This window comes from Macrobrachium rosenbergii, chromosome 47, assembly GCF_040412425.1.
Source record: "Macrobrachium rosenbergii isolate ZJJX-2024 chromosome 47, ASM4041242v1, whole genome shotgun sequence".
In the NCBI taxonomy this organism is placed as follows: domain Eukaryota; kingdom Metazoa; phylum Arthropoda; class Malacostraca; order Decapoda; family Palaemonidae; genus Macrobrachium; species Macrobrachium rosenbergii.
In genome coordinates this window covers 19,679,730-19,691,025 of record NC_089787.1, presented here as the reverse complement: position 1 = coordinate 19,691,025, position 11,296 = coordinate 19,679,730, and positions in this window count along the sequence as shown.

Genomic DNA, 11,296 nt, shown 5'->3' with positions numbered 1-11,296 from the left:
CGCTACGTCGGGAATATCCCCGACGGGGAATTATCACTGAAGGGGAATTGTAATAAGTGATAAATGGATCGTTACCGCCGGGTCTCGAACCCTCGACACAGTACCTTCCAACGGCTCCAATCGACGGTCTAACCTCACGCCTTCTCTGTCGTCACTGAGGTTGCAGCACTTGTAACTGAGGTTGGAACGCCATCTTGAGGTAGAGAAACAGTTTCTTAAGGTTGAAACTCTGTTTCTCGAGGTTGAAACGCCCATTACTGGGGTTGAAAACCTGAGCCATATAAGGTCGTCTTTCCTGTCAAGATATTTTTAATATCATTTATTCTTTCAATTTTAGATTTGTTATTTTGTTTTCTGTTTTCTGCAAGTCTTTAAATTATTAAAAAAAAAACATTATTCAAAAAGAGACAATGAAGTTTATTCTAAGCTTCTTTATCTCTTGAGAGGTCGGGGTATTGAAAGTCACTTCTCAGTTTCACTAATTAGCATTTCACTACTTATCTTTACCAATATACTTTTTCATTGTACTGAGAGACACTGAACTTCACAATAATTGTATAGAAATTTCGTGACATTATTTAACACTTCTTGGCTTTGCACTTCACTTTTACTTATATTTTCATCACTTCTTGAGATTCATGACTTGATTTTTCATTCGCAACTTCTTTCTATTGATTGTCTTCCTCGTAGGAGTTCAGTACCGCCAGTGCGCCTTCCGTCCTATAGGGTGTGGTGCACAGGTGTTTGCCACTAGCTGCACCCACATCTTTTTGGGTGTTTGAGGCGTTATAGGTTCCTAGCTGGGTGTTTGAGGCGTCCTGAGGCGTTTGAGGCCCTAGCTGCACCCACATTTTTTTTAGGTGTTTGAGGCGTTCCTTAGGCCACTAGCTGCACCCACATCTTTTTGGGTGTTTGAGGCGTTCCTTAGGTTCCTAGCTGCACCCACATTTTTTTAGGTGTTTGAGGCGTTCCTTAGGCCAGTAGCTGCACCCACATTTTTTTGGGTGTTTGAGGCGTTCCTTAGGCCCCTAGCTGCACCCACATTTTTTTAGGCGTTTGAGGCGTTCCTTAGGCCACTAGCTGCACCAACATTTTTTTGGGTGTGTGAGGCGTTCCTTAGGCCACTAGCTGCACCCACATTATTTTTGGGCGTTTTTAGGCGCTGCACCCACATTTTTTGAGGCGTTCCTTAGGCCAGCTGCACCCACATTATTTTAGGCGTTTGCAGGCCACTAGCTGCACCAACATTTTTAGGCGTTTTTTTAGGCCAAGCTGCACCCCATTTTTAAAGCCTTTTACTTGACCTCCATCCCTGCTTCCTTTCTTCAGAGTTGCTGTCCAATCTCTCTGTTTCTACTTAGTGCAATTGTTGGGTTTTATCCCAGTTCCACCTTTAGACCCTGGTACTTCATCTCCTTTATTTTCTGCGTTCCCTGATCTGTTGTCCAGCCACTCCAACCACCCTCTTTCCACTGTCTTCAGAAGTTTAAACGCAGAAAGTGGCCCAGTGTTTATCTTGACGGCCTTAATTTCATAAATCAGATCAAACTACTTAAAAGTTCATTACTGTACTCGACTCTTCATTACTTAAAGTCATTACTTATAATTCAAAGCATAATAACACTTCGTGGGAGTTCCTCCTCACTTCTCTAATGTACACTTCAACACTTCAATTACCATCCCACGCAAGGGAGTAGCGCCGTCAGTTCACCTCATGCGGTGCACTGTAAGCATTACTTGAGGTCCTTTGCAGTGCCCCTTCCTTATGCCCCTAACTGCATCCCCTTTCATTCCTTTGACTGTACCTCCGTTCATATTCTCTTTCTTCCACCTTTCTTTCCACCTTCTCCTAACAATTGGTTCATAGTGAAGCTGCGAAGTTTGCCTCCTGTTACACCTCTCAAACCTCCTTTTCTCTGAATTTTCCTTTCGGTGCTGAATGACCTCATAGGTCCGAGCACTGGTCCTTTGGCCTAAATCCTATATTCTTATTCATTCCTCATCTGCTGAGGACTTGTAGGAAATGAAGTGTTGAAACCTCCTGTTGCTTATTTACTTGTTTACTTATTTACTCAGCACTTTACTGAGCACTTCACCCCTTCGTCAGCAGAATGAAGTGCTCATTCACCTAGCCATTAATTAACACTTCACAGCTTCTTCACCAAAGGGAGAGATGGATTTTTTTTTTTTTTTACTCGTCGAAGCCACGGAACTGTTAGTGGGTGGGTGAGGGTGGGGATGGGGGTTGGGGGAGGTACATACATGGGCTAGAGAGGGGGGAGGGGAGGGGGAGGTAGGAAATTAATTCCTTCAGGGGCCTTATTTGCGGAAACTTTCGCCGGAAAAGTTTGGCGTATGAAATTTCATTTTTGGGAGAAAAAAAGAATGAGTAAGAGAGAGAGAGAGAGAGAGAGAGAGAGAGAGAGAGAGAGAGAGAGAAAGAGAGAGGATGTTGGATGCTGCAGAACATCTCGGGGGAATCTTCTCTCTTTGGGATGCGCTCTTGGCGAGATGCTCTCTTGGCAATTTCTTTTCTCTTGCAGGGTAATAAGCGGCCCTTTTTGTCTGTGTGTGTATGTGTGTCTGTGTGTGTGTGTTTGTGTGTGTGTGTTTGTGTGCATGTGGTGATGGTCTTCCTCAAAGGTTGTGCTTAAAGCCTCTGGTTGAGTTGTAGGTTATGAAAGTTGTGGGTAGTTTGAAGAGAGAGAATATATATATATATATATATATATATATATATATATATATATATATATATATATATATATATATATATATATATATATGTGTGTGTGTGTGTGTGTGTGTATGTATGTGTCTGTTTATGTCCGTGTGTCAGCATACTTTATACAAGTTCTGTCGTACCATTTTATTCCCTTAATTTCTATGACTGAGGTTCCAAGATTTTTTATTTTATACGAACGGATTCGTTTACTGATTATTGATTGTATTTGCTATCTTACGTTCTTGGAATTCCATTGTGTGGAAGCTTGGAATATCTGTGACGCCTAGATTCCCATTCTGAGAAATGCTTCAATTTCATTTTTTTTAGTTAATTTCTGCTGAAGCTCGCAATTCCATTTTCTGGAAGTTTGAAATTTCAGTGTGTTACTGCTAGGAAATCCAGCCTCCATAAGCCTGGAATTCCATTTTCTGGAATTTTGAAATTCCATTGTTTTACAGCTCTGAATTCCAGCCTGCAGAAGCCTGGAATTCCATTTTTTGGAAGTTGGAAATTGCAATGTGTTACAGCTTGGAATTCCAGCATTCAGATGCCTGGAATTCCATTTTTTGGAAGTTGGAAATTGCGATGTGTTACAGCTTGGAATTCCAGCATGCAGAAGCCTAGAATTCCATTTTCTGGAAGTTGGAAATTGCAATGTGTTACAGATTGGAACCCCAGCATACAGATGTCTGGAATCCCATTTTCTGGAGGTTGGAAATTGCAATGTGTTACAGCTTGGAATTCCAGCATGCCAAAGCCTGGAATTCCATTTTCTGGAAGTTTGAAATTCCAGTTTTACAGCTCTGAATTCCAGCCTGCAGAAGCCTGGAATTCTATTTTAAGGAAGTTTAAAATTCCAATGTGTTACAGCTTTGGATTCCAGCCTGCAGAAGCCTAGAATTCCATTTTATGAAGGTTTAAAATTCCAATGTGTTACAGCTTTGAATTCCAGACTGCAGAAGCCTGGAATTCTATTTTAAGGAAGTTTAAAATTCCAGCCCAATGCCTAGTTCCATTTTTGAAGTTCCAGCCTGTTTTACAGTTTGAAATTCCAGCATGCAGAAGCCTAGAATTCCATTTTCTGAAAGTTTGTAGTTCCAATGTTTTACAGTTTGAAATTCCAGCTTCCAGAAGTCTAAAATTCCATTTTCTGGAAGTTGGAAATTTCAGTGTGTTACAGCTTGGAATTCCAGCATGCAGAAGCCTGGAATTCCATTTTCTGGAAGTTGGAAATTCCAGTGTGTTACAGCTTGTAATTCCAGCCTGCAGAAGCATAGAATTCCATTTTATGAAAGTTTAAAATTCCAATGTGTTACAGCTTGGAATTCCAGCCATGAACATGATGAACATCCATTTTATGAAAGTTTAAAGTTCCAATGTGTTGCAGCTTGGAATTCCAGCCTGCAAAAGCGTAGAATTCCATTTTCTGGAAGTTTGTAATTCCAGTGTTTTACAGTTTGAAATTCCAGCCTGCAGAAGCCTAGAATTCCATTTTCTGGAAGATTTTAATCTCAGTGTTTTATAATTTGAAATTCCAGCCTCCAGAAGTCTAGAATTCCATATCCTGGAAGTCTGTAATTCCAGTGTTTTACAGTTTGAAATTCCAGCCTGCAGAAGCCTGGAATTCCATTTTCTGGAAATTGGAAATTGCAATGTTTTACAGCTTGGAATTCCAGCATGCAGAAACCTGGAATTAAATTTTCTAGAAGTTTGAAACTCCAGTGTGTTATAGTTTGGGATTCCAGCGTGCAGAAGCCTGGAATTCCCATCTGTAGAATCATGAAGTTTCTTGCGGTGGCAGCCTGTAATGTTATTTGAATTCTATTTACAGAAATGTAGAATCCAAGTTTGAAACATTTGAATTTCATCCTGCAATAGCTTGTAATTCCAGCCTGTGGAAGCTCTGGATTCCAGTCTGTAAAAGCCTGGAATTCCATTCTTGGAAGTCTGAAACTCGATTTATCTGGAAGCTAGAGCTCATTTTTAGAATTTATCTAGTTGATGCATTTTTGAAGGTTTAAGTGCAAATAGTTATAGTAATTTTTTTATTTTGGTTTTGCTTTCTTAGTGTTTCTTAGTATTTGCCTCTTTATTCTTGTAGGTCGTTATTTTGTTCGTTTTCATGTTGAGTTGTGTGTTTTTTTTTTTTTTTATTTTGAGTTTTTTTTTACTCAAAAAATGTGATTAAAATATTTTTTAGTTTCTCCTTGGAATTTGTTTTGCTATATCTCCTATAATATATATATATACATACATATATATATATATATATATATATATATATATATATATTTATATATATACTTTATATATATATGTATATATATATGTATATATATATATATTTTATTTTCTTACCTGTGTCGTCATCTTGTACATTTTAGTGGTCCCTATATCAGAGAGAGAGAGAGAGAGAGAGAGAGAGAGAGAGAGAGAGAGAGAGAGAGAGAGAGAGAGAGAGAGAGATCGGTCAATTGTGCCATGGAAGTAACTCAGGTTTACTCATGAGAGAGAGAGAGAGAGAGAGAGAGAGAGAGAGAGAGAGAGAGAGAGAGAGAGCAGCAGCAGCAGCAGCAGCCCTCTGGATGGAAGCCAAAAGGAAAAAGTCAGTCCCAGAATGGCCCCTCAAATTGGAAGGACATTGAGTGTGGGTCAGTTTCGCTTCTAACCCTTTCCATTATAGGGGTGAGGGGAATGGAAAAATAACGGGGGAAGGGGAAGGGGAAGGGGAAGGGAAAGGGAAATTAGGAGGGGGGGAGAGGGGCTAGGGAAGGAGTAAGTAGCGGTTTTGATGGGGAAATTCAGTGTGTGTATTTCTGAATGGTTATTTATTTTTTGTTTTTCATTTTTATGGTGTCATTTTTAGGTAATGTTTGGATTTTAGGGCTGATTTTGCGTGTGCGTGTGTCAAGGTGTATCTTTGCGCGTCCTCACGCGCGTGTCTTATGTATTAGAGGCCAAGGGCTTGTAATTGTTAATTAGAATAAAGATTCTTAACATTATCTGATTTATGATGGCAAAAAATGTAGAATTTTCTATACAAAATACCCACACAGTCTCTCTCTCTCTCTCTCTCTCTCTCTCTCTCTCTCTCTCTCTCTCTCTCTCTCTCTCTCTCTCTCTCTCTCTCTCTCTCTCTCCATTTGAACTGTTAATATCTCGGACGTGTCCCACGGAAAAAAAAACACACACAAATAAAATACAAGTTCAAAGCTTTTCTTCAGCCACATCTCATAAACTCTTGGTTTTTCATTTTTTCCTCTCCGCATTTTTCTCTCTTGTTCGTTCTGATAGAATGACTTTCATATTTCCTGTGATGTCTTAAACGCTCTGGTCTTAAATACAACTCCCAAACCCCCTTCCACTCACCCACACCCCCATTTCCAAGTCTGTTATCTAGTGAAATAATGCTTCTTTGGATTATTTTCCTCCCAATATGTAAATAGAGGAGAATGCGACGCGTGTGAAGAAATATAGATGGAGGAGTGACTAGTTTGGTGTGAAAGTGGATTCATTATTGGTGCTCAGTGGCTGAACAAGAAATGCTGTGATGTTTGGTGATTACAGATGATATAGTACTGATTTGGGACAGTGTAAAAAAGCTACAATAGCTTCAGAATGAATCTGAAAGTTATTAGAGAAGCTGCAACAACTAGAGAAAGCGTTTGAATGTATTTGCAATGGGAAAAAACTAAGGGTAAATGTGGTCTGAATTAAGGTTATAAGGGTGAAATAATCAAGGAAAAGCCTTGAACTTAATGTGATGATGGCACAATGGTAGCAGCTGATATACATTGGAAAGGCAGCAGGTTATTTGCAAGAGACTGGGAAGAGAATAGATCATCTATAGAATCCTGGATGACAATGCATGAAGGGATTGTCGAACTAAATCTCCTTTATGGGAGAGTAGTGTACATTTTCAGTCAGACTAAGGAAAGAGCCACAAAGTTGAAGGAAGAATAGTCAAACTATCTCCTTAATTTGAGTGAGGTGTACATTTTTAGTGATGCTGTGAGACCAAGCCAGCAAGTTGAAGGAGGAGATTGTTGAACTAACTCTGCTTTATGGGAGTGAAGTGTACACTTTCAGTGAGGATGAGAGAAGTGCCCAGAAAGTTGAAGGAAGGGATTGTTGAACTAACTCTCCTTTATGGGAGTAAAGTGCACATTATCAGTGGGACTGAGAGGAGAAGCCAGAAAGTTGAAGGGAGGGATTGTTGAACTAACTCTCCTTTATGGGAGTGAAGTGTACAGTACATTATCAGTGAGACTGTGAGACCAAGCCAGCAAGTTGAAGGAGGGGATTGTTGAACTAACTCTACTTTATGGGAGTGAAGTGTAAACTTTCAGTGAGACTGAGAGGAGTCAGAAAGTTGAAGGAAGGGATTGTTGAACTAACTCTCCTTCATGGGAGTAAAGTGCACATTATCAGTGGGACTGAGAGGAGAAGCCAGAAAGTTGAAGGAAGGGATTTTTGAACTAACTCTCCTTTATGGGAGTGAAGTGTACACTTTCAGTGATACTGAGAGACCAAGCCAGCAAGTTGAAGGAGGGGATTGTTGAACTAACTCTCCTTTATGGGAGTGAAGTGTAAACTTTCAGTGAGACTGAGAGGAGCTAGAAAGTTGAAGGAAGGGATTGTTGAACTAACTCTCCTTTATGGGAGTAAAGTGCACATTATCTGTGGGACTGAGAGGAGAAGCCAGAAAGTTGAAGGAAGGGATTTTTAACTAACTCTCCTTTATGGGAGTGAAGTGTACACTTTCAGTGATACTGAGAGACCAAGCCAGCAAGTTGAAGGAGGATTGTTGAACTAACTCTCCTTTATGGGAGTGAAGTGTAAACTTTCAGTGAGACTGAGAGGAGCTAGAAAGTTGAAGGAAGGGATTGTTGAACTAACTCTCCTTTATGGGAGTAAAGTGCACATTATCTGTGGGACTGAGGAGAAGCCAGAAAGTTGAAGGAAGGGATTTTTGAACTAACTCTCCTTTATGGGAGTGAAGTGTACACTTTCAGTGATACTGAGAGACCAAGCCAGCAAGTTGAAGGAGGGGATTGTTGAACTAACTCTACTTTATGGGAGTGAAGTGTAAACTTTCAGTGAGACTGAGAGGAGTCAGAAAGTTGAAGGAAGGGATTGTTGAACTAACTCTCCTTTATGGGAGTAAAGTGCACATTATCTGTGGGACTGAGAGGAGAAGCCAGAAAGTTGAAGGAAGGGATTTTTGAACTAACTCTCCTTTATGGGAGTGAAGTGTACACTTTCAGTGATACTGAGAGACCAAGCCAGCAAGTTGAAGGAGGGGATTGTTGAACTAACTCTACTTTATGGGAGTGAAGTGTAAACTTTCAGTGAGACTGAGAGGAGTCAGAAAGTTGAAGGAAGGGATTGTTGAACTAACTCTCCTTTATGGGAGCGAAGTGTACACTTTCAGTGATACTGAGAGTCCAAGCCAGCAAGTTGAAGGAGGAGATTGTTGAACTAACTCTACTTTATGGGAGTGAAGTGTACACTTTCAGTGAGGATGAGAGAAGGGCCCAGAAAGTTGAAGGAAGGGATTGTTGAACTAACTCTCCTTTATGGGAGTAAAGTGCACATTATCAGTGGGACTGAGAGGAGAAGCCAGAAAGTTGAAGGGAGGGATTGTTGAACTAACTCTCCTTTATGGGAGTGAAGTGTACAGTACATTATCAGTGAGACTGTGAGACCAAGCTAGCAAGTTGAAGGAGGGGATTGTTGAACTAACTCTACTTTATGGGAGTGAAGTGTAAACTTTCAGTGAGACTGAGAGGAGCTAGAAAGTTGAAGGAAGGGATTGTTGAACTAACTCTCCTTCATGGGAGTAAAGTGCACATTATCAGTGGGACTGAGAGGAGAAGCCAGAAAGTTGAAGGAAGGGATTTTTGAACTAACTCTCGTTTATGGGAGTGAAGTGTAAACTTTCAGTGAGACTGAGAGGAGTCAGAAAGTTGAAGGAAGGGAGTGTTGAACTAACTCTCCTTTATGGGAGTAAAGTGCACATTATCTGTGGGACTGAGAGACCAAACCAGCAAGTTGAAGAAAGGGGTTGTTGAACTAACTCTCCTTTATGGGAGTGAAGTGCACATTTTCAGTGAGACTGAGAGAAGGGTCCAGAAAGTCGAAGGACGACTCGCAGCGAACAAGCGAAGAGAGGGAAGTGCAACCCGGCTGGAAATTCCGTCCAATCGTACAACTGGTGGTGGTCCTTTCACCAACTCCATAAAATCAATATGGGGCTTAATGGAGCGTAGCCAAGCCTAAAATAAAAATGACATTTCTCTCCACTGGATATTTCCAGCCTCTCTTTTTCCGTATTATTGGATTTAGATTTATTAGGTACACTTTATCAAACACATAAAAAGATGGGGTCTACTCCCTCGCGCACCAGTTAATAATGACCGCCGTTTGTACCGAGGGGGAAATTCTAAATAAGCTTATTTCGTCTCTTGTGGTATTTTGGGTTCCAGATTCAAACTAGAATTTTTGTTTTATATAAATGTTAAGTTTTGTTTGTGGTGTTTGGGGGTAAATAAGAAAAGTATTTAAGGTTTTGTGTGATTTAATATTCGTTTATAAAATGGGTAGATGATATTAAGTTTTCATGTATGTATGTGTATATATATATATATACATATATATATAACCTCATTTATTTTGTTTTAATAAACAAATTTATTAAATTAATATTCTCTTAAGTTTTTCCTGTTTGGGTGATGTTCATATTTCACGCTGGAATAAATATATGACTTTCCATTTTTACCTGATATAAAAAAAAAAAAATTGTACCTGATATAGGCACAGTTTTTTTGCTCTATGGAAAAATTGGATAAATGATACTCAGAGTTTCTGGGTAAATGGAAATATTTTTTCGTATTTTTATAGTTTTATCGGATTGCAAAAATAAATCAATTGACGTCCAGTGTTGTTTATTGCCGACAATCTTTCAAAAATAAAAAATTTCATTCATTTTGTGACGAAAAGTTTGACAAGACGCAGTTGGTCAGAGTGGCTGTTCACCTGGTTATATGACGGCTGGTCAGCTGGAACGTTGGTCAGCTGGAACATTGGTCAGCTGGAACATTGGTCAGCTAGAGCGTTGGTCAGCTGGAACGTTGGTCACCTGAAATGTTGTTGACCTGGAATATTGGTGACCTGGAATGTTGGTCAGCTGGAACGTTGGTCACCTGAAACGTTGGTCAGCTGAAACGTCGGTCAGCTGGAGCGTTGGTCAATTGAAATGTTGGTCAGCTGAAACGTTGGTCAGCTGAAACGTTGGTCAGCTGGAATGTTGGCCACCTGAAACACTGGTCAGCTGGAACATTGGTCACCTGAAACACTTGTCACCGGAAACGTTGGTCAGCTAAAATGTTGGTCAGCTGGAATGTTGGTCACCTGAAACTTTGGTTAGCTGAAACCTTGGTCAGCTGAAACGTTGGTCAGCTGGAATGTTGGTCAGCTGAATCGTTGGTCAGCTGAAACGTTGGTCACCTGAAACTTTGGTCACCTGAAACGTTGGTCACCTGGAATCTTGATCACCTGAAAATTTGGTCACCTGAAACGTTGGTCAGCTGGAACTTTGGTAATCTGAAGCTGTGGGCAGCTGAAACATTGGTCACCTGAAACGGTCAGTTGGAACGTTGGTCACCTGAAACGTTGGTCAGCTGGAACGTTGGTCACCTGAAACGTTGGTCAGTTGGAACCATGGTTACATGGAACGTTGGTCACCTGAAACGTTGGTCAGTTGGAACGTTGGTCAGCAGGAACGTTGGTTAGATGGAACGTTGGTCACCTGAAAATTTGGTCACCTGAAACGTTGGTCAACTGGAACTTTGGTAATCTGAAGCTGTGGTCAGCTGAAACACTGGTCACCTGAAACGGTCAGCTGGAACGTTGGTCACCTGAAACGTTGGTCAGCTGGAACGTTGGTCACCTGAAACGTTGGTCAGTTGGAACGTTGGTCAGTTGGAACGTTGGTCACCTGAAACGTTGGTCACCTGGAAATTTGGTCACCTGAAAATTTGGTCACCTGAAAAGCTGGTCACCTGAAACGTTGATCAACTGGAACGTTTCTAACTGTCGCAAAGGCCTCATAAAACTGCCTATTGATGACGTTCGCTCGCCAGCTACGAATGTTCTTCATAGACGCAGCTCAAAGGAGAACTGCCTGCTGTCACGTGAAATTTCTGCTGCTGCCAAAATTCTTAAATGTTTGAACATCAAACGGCGGGCGCGGGAGGGTGGGGAGGATGAGTCGGGGAAGTCTCGTCAAAGGCTGCAGAACCAGTTCCAAAAAATAAAACGAATCCGAACCTCGTCCCTTCTCTTACTGATTTCATCGTCGTCGGAGGCTGCGACAAAAATTAACAGCAGAGCGGAATCAATCAGATTCATTCTGACTTGGCTTTGGGGAAGTTCGTGAATGATTGAATATGATTGTTGTACCTTCGAGGTATCGTGTACCAAGATGGATAGACAGAGATTCAGTACATGCATAACCTCCTTGTGTACTTCGTTTGGAACAGGTAATAGGTCAGTAGATAAATTAAAGAA